Below are 14473 nucleotides of genomic sequence, written 5' to 3'. Positions count from 1 at the left end.
AAAAGTCCAAGTCTTTTTAATCTCTCTTCATATGAGACCTGTTCCAAACTCCTAATCAGGTTGCCCTTTTCTGAACCTTTTCCAATGCCAATATATCTTTTTTGAGATGAGGACCACATCTGTATGCAGTATTCCAGATGTGGGAATACCATGGTTTTATATAGAGGCAATAAGATATTTTCTGCCTTATTCTCTCTCCCTTTTTTAATGACTCCTAACTTTCTATTTGCTTTTTTCACTGCCGCTGCACACTGAGTGGATATTTTCAGAGATCCACAATGGCTCCAAGATCTCTCTCTTGAGTAGTTGAAGCCAAATTAGTCTCCATCATATTGTGTGTATAGTTAGGATTATGTTTTCCAATGTGCATTACTTTACATTTATCAACATTAAATTTCATTTGCCATTTTGTTGCCCAATTACTTAGTTTGGTGAGATCTTTTTGAAGCTCTCTCAGTCTGCTTTGGTCTTAGATATCTTGAGCAGTTTGGTATTATCTGCAAATTTTTGCCACCTCACTCCTTTCTCTAGATAACTTATAAATAAGTTGAATAGGATGGGTCCCAGGACACCACTAGTGTTGAATAGGATGGGTCCCACTCTCCCCACTCTGAAAACTTACCATTTATTCCTACCCTTTGTTTCCTGTCTTTTAACCAGTTATCTATCTATGGAAGAACCTTCTTTCTTATCCCATGACAACTTACTTTACTAAAGAGCCTTTGGTGAGGGACCTTGTCAAAAGCTTTCCGGAAATCTAAGTATTCTACACCCACTGGATTCCCTCTTGTCCACATGTTTGTTGACCCCTTAGAAGAACTCTAGGGGTATGTCTACACTACAATGTTAGTTCGAACTAACGTCCGTTAGTTCTAACTAACATTCATAGCCGCTACACTAGCGCTCCGCTAGTTCGAATTTGAATCGAACTAGCGGAGCGCTTAGTTCGAACTAGGAAAACCTCATTTTACGAGGATTAAGCCTAGTTCGAACTCGCTAGTTCGAATTAAGGGGTGTGTAGCCCCTTAATTTGAACTAGTGGGAGGCTAGCCCTCCCCAGGTTTCCCTGGTGGCCACTCTGGCCAACACCAGGGAAACTCTATGCCCCCCTCCCGGCCCCGGCCCCCTTAAAGGGGCACGGGCTGGCTATGGTGCCCGTGCCAGGTGCAAGTCTGCCAGCACCCAGCCAGCAGACCCTGCACCTGGCACGGCACAGAGCCACCCACCTGATGTCCCCCAGCCCACCCCCTCTTCCCGGGACCAGGCTGGCGGCTCCCAGGAGCTTGCTCTGGACCGCAAGAGGCGGGCACCTTCCTGGGCTAGTGCGGACATCGTGGACCTCGTCCACGATCTCCGCACTAGGCACAGGAAAGTGGCCGGCTAGGGCAGGAGAGCTGCCAGCCTGGCCACCCAGGAGCAGGTGTGCTTGAAAATCAAGGGGGTCCACTGAGACCCCCGACCCTGAGCCCTGAGCTTACAATGGCCATCATGGGTCAGACCAAAGGTCCATCTAGCCCAGTAGCCTGTCTGCCGGCAGCGGCCAACCCTAAGGACCCTGGAGGGGATGGACCGAAGACAGTGACCAAGCCACTTGTCTCGTGCCATCCCTCTCCAGCCTTCCACAAACTTTGGGCAGGGACACCACTCCTACCCCCTGGCTAAGACTACTTCATGGACCCAACCTTCATGACTTGATCTCACTTCGCTTTAAACTCTGTTCTAGTTGTAGCCTTCACAGCCTCCTGCAGCAAGGAGTTCCACAGGTTGACTATTTGCTTTGTGAAGAACAACAACTTTCTATTACTAGTTTGAAGCCTGCTACCCATTCCTTTCCTTTGGTGTCCTCTAGTCCTTCTTTATGGGAACTCATGAAGAACTTTTATGAATGCACCCTCTCCACCCAACCCCTGCTTTTAGAGATCTCTATCCTGTCCCCGCTCCATCTCCTCTTTTCTAAGCTGAACAGTCCCAGTCTCTGTAGCCTCTCTTCATCTGGGACCTGTTCCCAATCCCTGATCATGTTAGTTGCCCTCCCCTCTCCCAGCCTTTCTCTTCCCCTCTCCCACCTCCTTTTCCCAGTCTCCCCCAGTTTTGTTCAATAAAGACAGAGTCAATGTTGGAAGAAACGTTATCTTTATTTTGTACATCAATAAGAAGGGGGGCTAGGGAAGGGTAAGTGGAAGGAGGTGAGGGAGGAATGGGGTACGAGCCCCCGATGGGGAGGACTGGGCTGGCTCTGCGGGGTGGAAGCTCTCCTGCAGCCCCCCGATTGCCCCCTCTCCCCAGATGGCAGCCTACGGCAAGTGCAGCCGGGCTGATGGCCGAGTGGTGTGATGTGCCCAGTGTGGGTAATCTGGGCAATCCAAGCCAGGACTGCTTTGCAAGCGGGGCACCCCTGAGAACTGTCTGTCCGGGGTGGGGGTCGGGACCCTTTAAGCACAGCCCTCGGCTAGCCTGAGACAGCATCTCCACGCTCTAAGTCCTCCTCTGATGCCCTGCTGGTTCTGCTTCCCGCTATCCTTAAGCCCTGTTCAGGGTCCACTCAATGTGGACTTGCTAGTTCGAATTAGCAAAACACTAATTCGAACTAGTTTTTAGTTCTAGACACGTTAGTTCGAATTAGCTTAGGTCGAATTAACTAATTCGAACTAAGTTAGTTCGAATTAGCTCTGTAGTGTAGACAAACCCTAGCAGATTAGTAAGGCATGATTTCCCTTTACAGAAACATTGACTTTCCCCCAACAGATTATATTCATCTATGTGTATGACAATTTTATTCTTTATGATAGTTTCAACTAATTTGCCTAGTACTGAAGTTAGACTTACCGGCCTGTAATTGCCTCTAGAGCCCTTTTTAAATATTGGTGTCACATTATCTATCTTCCAATCATTAGATATGGAAGCTGATTTAAAGGATAGGTTACAAACCACAGTTAATATTTCTGCTATTTCCCATTTGAGTTCTTTCAGAAATCTTGGGTGAATGCCATACAGTCCCTGTGACTTGTTACTGTTAAGTTTACTAGTTTGTTCCAAAACCTCAGTTGCGGACAATTCCTCAGATTTGTCACTTAAAAAGAATGGTTCAGGTTTGGGAATATCTCCAATATGCTCAGTTGTGAAGACTGAAGCAAATAATTCATTTAGCTTCTCCGCTATGACTTTATCATCTTTGAGGGCTCCTTTAGCATCTCAATCATCCAAGGGCCCCACTGGTTGTTTAGCCAGCTTCCTGCTTCTGATGTACTTAAACATATTATCACTTTTCTTCAAACTCCTTTTTGGCTCTTATTATATTTTTACCCTTAATTTGACAAAGCTTATGGTCCTTTCAACTTTCCTCACTACAATTTGACTTCCACTTTTTAAAAGATATCTTTATCTGTCATTGCTTCTTTTACCTGGTGATTAAGCCATGATTGAACTTTTTTGGTTCTCTTTCAGTGTTTTTTAATGTGGGGTATACATTTAAGTTGGGCCTCTATTATGGTGTTTTTGTAAAGCTTCCATGCATCTTGCAGAGATTTTACGTTTGTCACTGTACCTTTTTAATTTCTGTTTAACTTACTTTGTGTAGTTCCCCTTTCTGAAATTAAATGCCACAGTGTTGGGGTGCTGAGCTGTTTTTCCCACCACAGGGATGTTAAATTTTATTACATTATGTTCACTGTTTCCAAGCAGTCTAGTTATATTTACCCTTGAACCAGATCCTGCGCTCCATCATCATCATCGTCCTTCATGCCCACTGGAATATAGGACAGCTTGCTGTTTCCGTAACAAAAGCTTTTTCTAGGTCAAGGTTATTAGCCCTGAGCCAAAACCCCAATCCTGGAGGACTGGCGTGCATGATTATTCTGGCTCCTCTCCCCTTGACCTTTCCAGCTTGGTTGAACCTCCCAGAAGCACTAAGCTTCCGCCGGCATAGCTCCTGGGATCATAACACAAAAGCTGCCCCGCTCCAACAAGGCGCATGCATTGCACTCCACTAAGGACTAAATCACGAATAACCTCTTCCCTTGTGGGTTCCAGAACCAGCTGCTCCAAGAAGCAGTCATTTAACGCATAAAGAAATTTTATCTCTGCATCCTGTCCTGAGGTGATGTGTACCCAGTCAATATGGGGATAGTTGAAATCCCCCACTATTATTGAGTTTTTTAATTTGATAGCATTTCATAGTCACAAACGCTGTCCTGATCGGGTGGTCGATAACATATCCCTACAGCTATATTTTTATTATTAGAGCATGGAATTACTATCTATAGAGATATTATAGAACATTTTGGTTCATTTAAGATTTTTACTTAATTTAATTCTGCATTTTCTTTCGTGTATAATGTCACTCCCTCACCAGCACAGCCTGCTCTGTCCTTCCGATATATTTTGTACCCCGGTATTACTGTGCATCAGTCTTCTATGTTTCATTTGTGTTTAAAGGCTCATACTTGTTCAAAGAGTATTGATATATGGCCTTTTACCCTCTGTTTATAAAACAGTTTTGGAACTCTTCTTTGTTTTTGCTTTTGAGACTTCCAATTTAACTCAGCTAAATCATTTTATATGACTACTATAGTTCTATTAGGTAAGATATAAACAGATGCCGCAGTTCTTATAATGATGAAATATGTACTTCTAAGGGAGCTAGTGGGAAAATTTACTTCTCTCATTGTGCAAATTTTAAATGGTTCATGAAATGTATTATTGACAGTGTAAGCACAGTAGGTGATAAGGAAAGCCATAGAGCTTTCCTTTTGCTGCTTGCTTTCATTCTGTTGAGACCTTGCATGATGTACCTTCAATTGACCAACCAAAGTCATTCTTTGTGCTAATATATAATCTTGGTTCTTCTGCCAGTTTAAAATTGGGTGATATAAACTAGTCTCAATGAAGTTATGCTGGTCTAGAGAGGAGCAGGAGGAGAACTAATTCTATAATTTGTGAATTAAGTGTATTTCTTCATATCATTTCTGTGATACCTTGTTTGGTTTTAAAGAAACCTGAAGGAAAATTTAATATTTTTTCCTGTAAAAATCTAAAAAAATTCAGATTGAAGAACAGGCCCTTTTGGATATTTTAAATGGAGTTTGTGGCCTTCAGGTTGACAATCACTGCTCTAGAATCACTAACGATATTATTTTGTTCTTTTCCCTAAATAGCTGACTTCCCTCTGAAGTTTCTGCATGCTTGACTCTTAGCATGCTATTTTTGACAGTTTCTGAGATCAGTTAACCATACTAATTGGGGGTGCACATTTGGTTTTGTTCAAAAAGGTTATTGTCATGGAGTGTGTGGGAAAGCTTCCTTTACTTATGCTGTAAAGAAAAATAAGACCAGTATGGTGATCTTCTGTGGCTACGAAATGAAAAACCCACTTAAACCTAAAAAACGAGAATGAGAGTATTGGCCTCCTCATAAAGCCAGGGGATGAATTTTCATTAACTAAAAATTGAGAGTAACACAAGTGGAGACAGAAGAATAGCTAAAATAAAAATAATAAAGTCAACAGATGACAAAAAGGGACAACTGTTTTTAAAAGTGGAGGAAATAAATTGTCCTGCTAAGATGTATCTCTTGAGTCTTGCTCAAGAATTCAGGTCATTTAGGTCTGAGTAGTATATTGACTGAATGTAGTGCACAATTCTTATTCATAAGCTTATGTCAAAATCCACATGAGGAACATGTAGCAAAGTTATCAATTTGGTTAGCTAGGATATGGAGCTCTATAATGTCTTAGCTAATTTTCAGAATGACATTGTCCTAGACCAACATGAGATAAACAGCACAGACCTGACACCTCTCTAACCATAGGCCAACTTCCAGCTTTTCTGGAGAGTGCTCCATTCTCACTTAACCCCTTTCTCTAATGCCTCACTCCCACCCCACCTCTTCCTGCCACTCCTACACCCGCCCCCGCCCACCCAAGAGTGTCCCATATTCAACTGATCTCTCCATATAGTGAAGGGAACAATCTAAAGGGCATATTGTGTGTCTTCCCCCACCCATTGTGCTATGAGCTCCAGGGCCACTGTGCTCTCTCCTACTCATGATACCTGCAGGGGGATGCTTTATACTCCAACTGCACCTGCCCTGACCCCGGCATGTTCTGCTGCTCTCCCTGGTGGGCAAGGCTGCAGGCATAGAGCAGAAGAGAACTGCTTTTAATGCTGGCCCTTCCCAGTCACAACTCTGCAGCCCTGCCCAGTAGCTGCATGAGAGAGCCTGATGGAGCAGAGGAGGCTTCTGCTCCTTGCTCAGGCTCAGCTGCTAGGGCAGGCAGTGGAAGTTGCCTTCCCAGCCAGGCTTTCTCTGGCAGCCACCAGACAGAGCTGCAGAGCAGCACCTCACTGACAGGAAGGGGATGGTCCTGCCCCTTCCACTCCCAGCATCTGGGCCACCCTAACTCTACTACCTCCTCTAGTATCTTCTCCCTCTAGTGTCTCCCACTTGTTGCAATCAGATGCTTAGTGGCTGGAGGCATTGGGGCAGGGGAGAGGGAAGGTATGGCAAGCTGATGGAAGGTGATGGGGCAGAGAAGAGAAGTCTGCCAATGGGTGCTCAGAACCCACTATTTTTTTTCCCATGGGTGCTCCCTCACTGGAGCACCCATATAGTTGGCATACATGTCTCTGAATCTGAGTTGGCTTTAATGAGTTAGATTTCACCTATTTGTGTACTGGGTATGCAGTTCAGCTCTTAGACTTCCCTCTACACAGAGGCATTTTTGTATAGCCTTGTGAAAAGGCTTTTTCCCCTCTTCCGCCATGAATTGCCTTCTTCCATCCCCAATTTGAGGGCTGTAGTCTGAAGTTTTAGCTTATAACAATGAAGAGAAACTTTCTTAATCTAGTTTGAGAGGTAATAACGTTAGTCTGTTCAGCAAAAACAATAAGGAGTCTAACAGCACCTTAAATGTTGTGGCAAAATTCTGACCCCCATGGGTCTTGCACTACTGGCAGATAATATTAGCCTCAGAGACTCACTGTGGTCCTATCCACAAACGCTTTCTCTTTATAGGAGATGGGTCCACAGGTTAGTGAGCCATTTTCATCACAAGCTAGTCCATGACTCGGGGTAAAAAATCCCAGATGGTCATGGTCTCCCTTTTTGGGACAGGCTCTGTGTTGGCATGGCAGAAGTTTAAGGGGAACTCAGGTCCACCCAGTACTGCAGGTTCTGACCCAGGGACCCTAAAGTAACAGCTGCAGTCAATGTTATTTTTCCTTCTGACTTGGCAGCTTTTCCCCGGGGCACTTCCTCAAACAACCTTTCCAAAACATCTCCCTCTAGTAACTATTAACCAGCTCGCCACTCACACACAGCTGCTTCTTGTTCCTTCCTTTCACCTTCTGGTCTATGACTCTTTGTCTTTCCCCTCTGCTTACCTTTTAAAGCAACTCCATTGGCTGAAATTGGCTGCAGGTGTTGAGTGACTTGCCTTAGGGAGCAATCTAGTTAATTAACCCCAGGTGTTTTCCTGCCTTCATTTTATTGCAGCAGGCTCTAGTAGCTTACTCTGGAAAGAGAAAACCATTTATACAGTGCCCTGTGTACCTGCCTTCCACCAAAGTGTGGCAGGCTGCTGGCTTAGGTCTGTGACAATATTAACAAATTTATTAGGGTATAGTTTATGAGATACAATTCACTTCCTCTGATGCTCGAAGTGAAAGAAAAGCAGGAATACAGAGCTGGGAGTGTAACATTTGTGTTAATTAAATCAGGGTGGATGTGGCTCTCCAACCGTGATATGAGAGTGAGATTACCTCAAGGGGAAAACTTTTAGAAATACCTTTCCAGCAATGCCTACAGAAACTTATTTTCTGATGAAAGAGAGTCTAAAATTAATATTTAAACTGTTATTTGAGGTATATAAAATATGCTTCCTGGTATTTTTTAAGAGGAATAATACACCAGGAGAGATTCCATCTGGCAATGTATTCCTGTCAATTTTCTTCACTTCAAGATAATTGTTTACAGTTGATCTAATGGAAATGTTGCATCTGTTATAAACACTTTTGCGAGAGTCTTTCATAATTAGGCCCTGATTATAGAACCTTGACTATCAGTTAATAGCATTTATTTATGTAAGTAGTTCCACTGAAGCTGGTGGTACTTCTCATGTAAGCAAGGGTTGAAGAACCCGTGGTGTGAGTCTTGTGTCCAGTATTGCATCACACACAATTTTTTTTCTACTCTTCACCACACTCCATATAGGAATTTTTTCATGTGGAATTTACATCTCTATCATCAGAATAAACTGTAATTATTTATTTTTAAACATAAATTTGACCCAAACAGTCTCTTAGAACTTTACTAGGGAAAGAGTAGAATTATCCCACTCCCCCACTTTGTAAATGAGCCAGGAAGCAAGGAAGGGGTGGGACAGGTTGATGTGCTCCACGTGCCTGGCTCAGTGCTCTGGCAGTGGAACAGGAGCAACCCCTGCTCCCTTGTAGCAGTGTGGAGAGAGAGAGATAGAAGGACCTAGGTCCCCATAAAACCCTAATCCTCCTCCACAGGGCCTCTTGCCCTCCCTGCCCAAATTCCAGTCCAGGTTCACTAACTCAAGACAGTCAGTTCTTCAGTCAAGTTTTGAATACACATCTACACTTCTGAATACTTATCTACATTATACTCTGAGCCCACTTGCAATAGGGCACTGACACCAGGGAAATCAATTTATTCTGGATTGACTGACATGTAACTGTTTAAGATTAGTCTGGCTTACAGCCTCCTGAGTTTTACCCATCGCTAATTTGAAGCATCAGTGAAGATAATCAATACGTCTCCTTCTCATCAATTTCAAATCCTAGGATGCAAATGCAAAGAAGTCTAATAAAGCAAACAGCCTCTAACTGTTGTATCCTTTTTATGAATAGACTGTGAATTAATTTACATGATACGGAACAGTGACCAGTGTCACAATCTATACATGCCTTCAAAGTAAGACTACAAGTTTAGATTGAGAATTAATTATCTCAAATGGCAGGATAATGAGTGGTGAGCTATGTAAGGAAGAAATATGTAACTTCAGAGATGGAAGAAAAAAGAAAAAACTTCTAGCAATTATGGCTGGAATTGAAAGTCAGTGGGCCTTGAGTACCCAATTCTCTTGCTAGCCTTTAAAAATCCCAGCCTAGGATTGCAAATAGATGTTTTGAAATCTAATCCAAACCATTACCACTCTGAAAACTTTCAAAATATTAGTAATGGTTAAGAAGAATTACATGCCTAAGGTCCAACTTTTGGTTCCAGTACATCTCTGAGCTGCCAAGCTATATGGGGGAGCTCCTTCTTGTCAAACAAAATGATTGCTACTGCAGCCTACGAGCTGAAAAACATTTTCATACCTCCCACTCTGGAGGTGGAGGATGGAGAATGATCACAGAGTCTGAATAACAGAAGATCATTTCACCGTGCCCCAATCCCTATTGCACATTGATATAGTAGGTTCCCTGGAATGCTTCAGCTGCAGCATCAACAACCGATGGTCATCTCTGCTTTAATTCCAGGGTCCTTCTTACATTAGAGATACCATATTTTGATGTAGATTTTCATAGCAGTTATAGATTTGACATCATTTTGGATAATGCTGTTTCCAGTAATGATTTACACAGCTAGTCTGGCTGCTTTTTGAGAGACCTCAGCTGAACTGCCTCACCTGGTGGCCAATCTTTCAGGCTTATGCCTTCACCCAGCTTTGTTTTCAGGTAACCTATTCCCTTCACCTTCCTATGCTAGATGGGTTTTTTTAGATCTATGCTACGTTAGCCACCCGACCCCATTAAGAAGAAAAGAGCTACTAACAAAAGCAACCCACCAAAAAAGTCAAAACAAAATTATTAGAATGTTTCAGGTTTTCCTCATGGTGGAGAAAAGGAATTACTGAAGCATCTCATTAGGAATGAGTCAGGCTATGAACTAGCATTAGTCTAAGATCAACTCTAATGATCACCTGGCATGTCCCAAAAACACTTCTGGCTTCTTCAGGATCTAAAGGAAGACAAAAATACTAATGAGTTAATCCTGCACAGTATCTAATTTCATATTATCATGGTGTTGAGGGCCCGTAGTGAGATAGCAGGACCATACCATACCATGGGCTGCACGCAGATCAAAAAGTCTATGCCACCCAGAACTTGCACTGCAAGTGCAAGACAAAATGATGGGCATAGGAAAATAATACAGCATTGGCCAGAAAGAATAGCTAGAATCTCCCATAGTAAAATAGAAGACCAGTAGAAATGAGAAAATAGGTCTGTGCATTCAATCCGTAATACATAACTAAAAGTCAATCACCTCCATGACTCCAGTGGATATTTAATTCTCTGTTACCAATATGGGTCTGTAAACATAGTTCCACATTTGCAATCTCTATGAATAAAAGAAATCTTAACATAGCTCTCAAGTTATTAATTCAAAATGAAATAGTGTAGTTTGAAAATACACTAACTGTTCCCTTGAAAACAAGGCTGTGTGTGTGGAAAATGTTCAATATGTTGTACAGACTCAATAGTTTACAATTTGCAGAATTAGCTATGCCTACTCTTTTTCACATAATTTAACTCTTCTGGGGCTAACATGACGGCAGCAGAGATAAAAAAAATTATAATTAATATTTATATAAAATTAGTTGCACTTGTCATAAGCTTCATGATTTTCATAATATGAATACATATTTTCATAGCTGTAATAATTCATTCAAAATGTGATATTGATGTTAATGACAGCATCCGGTTACAAAGCCTCTATGGCACAGATTAAATACAGCATTTATCTTGTCACTATAGTAAATTTTAAAACATACCATTTTTAAACTTGAAAGAGTGTTGAGAGGTGACTTCTCCCAAACTGCTAAATCAAAGTACTCTGCTTACCTTCTTAACAGCAAATTGGTGTCCTAGTACAAATAATCCCATTGTTGGGTATACAGGTTGACCATCTCTAGTCTGGAACCTGACCAGACAGTGAGAGGTGAATAATATCTAGCAGCATTACCAACACTTCCACAGTTTACTGGGCTCTCAGAAGACATTTGGGATAAATAATGGGTCAGAACACGGAGAGACAGGATGGTAGCTAAAAGTAAAATTTGTGAGACACTGGGAAAGTTGACTACACACATGGTAAGGGGACATCCAGCTAACTAAAATCATGCTAGACCACAGATTCTGGTGGACCAGAGAGTGCCAGATTAGAGAAGTTTAATCTGTAGTAGCATTAGAGATGGGAGAAGAATTATCTGATATAGCATATTCAGCCATGCTATCTTTAAAAATACCAAGTAATTGAAACTTCTATCTTATGTGAAAATTATCCACAGTTTTAGCCTCCAGAGACCTTTAAAAATGCTGCCTTTTAAATTGATTCAGGGTCTTATTTCTAATCCAGCAAATTAACATTATCGCCTTTCCTAGGGACACCTATCTGGAAGGTCTAAAAAGACTTCATTATAGTAGGGCCCCATAAAACTGATGGGTGACTTCTGGTAAGCTTTTATCATTAATAATAGGAATTTCCATTTTCTCTGTAATGCTTTCCTCCTGAGAAAAAAAAATGTGTTTCTTTAGAGTATGTAGTAACTTGTTACTGTGATAATAACTATCCATAGCCCTTGGAGAGAAAGCAAAGTGCTGGCACGGATCTTTGGGCAGACTTGTTTGCTAGGATTATCAGCCTAAGGCAGGGAGCTATGCGATCTTAAAAAACCAAACTAGGAAAAAGAAAGCCACGCCTTGCCTCCCAAGAGGTGATAGTTGGGAACCCAAAACCTTCAGAGAGCACTCCTGGGGGGGGGGGGGGGGGGGGGGGGCGGCGTCAAAGTTGCATTTAGGCAGGAAGCTGAGACATTGTTCTTTGGGCTGCTCCATAGCTATTAATGATGGAATAGTGGATCATGATAATGGAATTGCCATTAAATAACATTTTTACAGTTACACATCCTAAGTATTGTATATGTCATTCATGTGTCATATAGAGATGGGAAATAGTTGAATAGCTTAATGTGAATCAAAGCCTAAGTGAATGGAATTCAAGCCTGACAATATTCCTAGTTCACTTTTTGCTCCTGCATAAAAAAACAATCCTGTGAAAATCTGTTCACTTTTTTCTTGTACATGTGTACGGGAAAGGGCACAGAAAGGGAGAGAAATTTGGAGATGTTGTAGAATGGTAGATGACTGTGGGAGTCATTTCTTATTCTGCATAAAGTTCTCTATCCCTTTAAAGGCCTGAAACAGTCACATTCCTCAAAATGGTTATGTGGCATGTAGGATACTACCTGCTCTTATGAACAAAAGGATGTTGCAATCTCTGGTCTATGTTGAGGAAAGAGGGAAGGCAGTAGAAATAGTACAGAATCAATAGTTTGGAAAAGGGAAAGATGCTCTCTGGACTATAGGTGGGCATTGACTTTGGTTAGGGTTCCATTGTCAGCCTTCAATTCCTGACTTTGTACTGTCTGTATTTTAGTACTTCCTGTAGGCCAGACTCCCATTCTACTAGGTACTATACGGTGCTGCCTAAAAGAGATTACGTTCCATACTTTAGACAAAAGACCAAGCGGCTGTGACAGAGGGTGGGTCAGGAAAGAATACAAAGAAATGTAGTATTTATTGTGATCATCACTCCACAATTAAAGATGAGGCTAGCTTCCCATTATAAGGAAGAATTTTTTAAAAAAACCTCAGCCCACTGTCTTCAGAATACTTGAAATTTCTATGTCACATCTTGTGGAGTTTTTCCTGGAAATGTGGATGTTGGTATGGAACAGATCAATGAGTTTTCCACAATGTATGCATACTACTGTTGATTGTTACTTTCACATTGCTTGATATCATGTAAATTATGGCTCATTGTGACACTACAAAACAATAAATGCAAGCAGGAGTAAGTCTATCTTTAAAGGTGCAGGTAGTGCACTGGACGTGGTTGTTAAACAAATTATTTTTCTCTATAGATGGTTTTTCCAGAGCAAGTATTTCAGAATGGGGGACCATATACAGAACAAATGGAAACTTTCATTATCTGTATGAATAATAGTTCACACTTCATATACTGGGTCATATCTTCAGCTACTTTAAGTCTTGTGAACCGCTGCTGTAGTTGACAGAACTATGTTGACCTATGTATATAAAGGATCTGCCTTACAATGAGCATTTGTCTATTTCATGCAGACCTACATTTTCTTGTTTTAAAGTAATTGGATGTACTGCACAATTCCACTTAGTCTTATGTTCATGTTGCAGCCTGCACAGTGGCACAGGATGTCAATTTCTGGTGATCTTGTTTGTATTGCCCAATCAAGAGAGGGTTTTTTTTTTTTTTTTTTTTTTTTTTTTTTTTTTTACAAAAAAAATAAAAAATCTTGCATTCTAGTAGAATCTATAAGACTGACTAAGGATTAATCTATTGTTGGGCTGTCACACACACACTTGATTATAAAAAAAATTATGATATCCTATAGTTGGTGACTGACCCAGAAATCTTAAAGTAACTTTAAACTGTCCAGTTTATTTTTCTGCTACATCTTCTATCACTGAATAGAAACTTGGACCATGAGTAATTTGATTAGACTGTGAGTATTTGCAATAAAAGGTAATATTCAATGGAAGGCAAGTATCTGGACTTGAATGCTTTCCCCTTAGGATGGATATCAAAAGGAGATCTTTGAATGCCAGGCTCCTAACTTTGCAGAGAGGAGGGAAATTGAATTTTTGGTCAAATCCAGTTTCGCTAAAACAATCCAATGAATAAAACCATGGGAAGGAATGATTTGACTTAACACCACATTGTTTCAAAGTAGCCAAAATCACTGAGATGCCTAAATGATAGTTAGTCCATGCTTGATGCTACAATAATATACTAAAAACAGTACACATGATTAATTATAAAGGTCACTCAGGGTGAAGTTTAATTACCTTTTTGCAATGAACTACTTCTTTTACCAACATTTTAATAGTCAAGTTTGTTCTTCCTGAATGCATCAGATGTCTTCTACCATATCTGATAAACATAAAGAGAAAAACTCTTGGTTAATGGTTTGTGAAAGGAATTAAGGTGAGTGAACCATTAGAGAACACGTAGTATCCCTTCCAGAGATCTTGGGAAAATAGAGTATACATGATAGATGGGTGCGTGGGATTTTGCTTTACCACTCTAACAGTTCAGTCCTTCTGTGGACAGCATACATTGTACTAGGTCACTACTTCTGTGCTGTATTGTAAATCACTGCCCAACATATAAATGGTTCTATCAGTCCCATAAATACTTGTGTGTACAGTAATAGGAGGATCTTGTCACAACCCCTATACTTCAGCTCCTTAACCCTTTTTTGGTGTAAAGACTCTTTTGTGGCCTTTATCTCTTTTTCTTTAGAAGCTCTAACTCCTCCAAAATGTAGCTTTGAAATGTGACCGGAAAGAAACCTAGAGGTGTGCCTTTTAGGGTCCCATGAAATACCTATTCAGTTTAGCTGAGA

At 41.2% G+C, this 14473-nt stretch overlaps 1 long non-coding RNA gene across 3 annotated transcripts in view; it reads right to left on the bottom strand.

The window, feature by feature from the left end:
• The window catches only part of LOC112543858 (uncharacterized), a 73751-nt gene that overhangs the window by 22682 nt on the left and 36596 nt on the right, over positions 1–14473 (bottom strand). For 2 of the 3 annotated variants that reach the window (XR_012901313.1, XR_012901315.1), the window contains 2 exons: positions 13914–13998; positions 9950–9987 (listed from right to left, as the gene is read on the bottom strand). This is a non-coding gene — a long non-coding RNA (uncharacterized LOC112543858). The remainder of the gene's footprint in view (positions 1–9949; positions 9988–13913; positions 13999–14473) is intronic. The other variant, XR_012901317.1, reaches the window with a different exon arrangement.

This window comes from Pelodiscus sinensis, chromosome 1, assembly GCF_049634645.1.
Source record: "Pelodiscus sinensis isolate JC-2024 chromosome 1, ASM4963464v1, whole genome shotgun sequence".
Classification (NCBI taxonomy): Eukaryota; Metazoa; Chordata; order Testudines; family Trionychidae; genus Pelodiscus; species Pelodiscus sinensis.
Note: the sequence above shows the minus strand (reverse complement) of the source record. Positions and strands in the feature narration are given on the sequence as shown.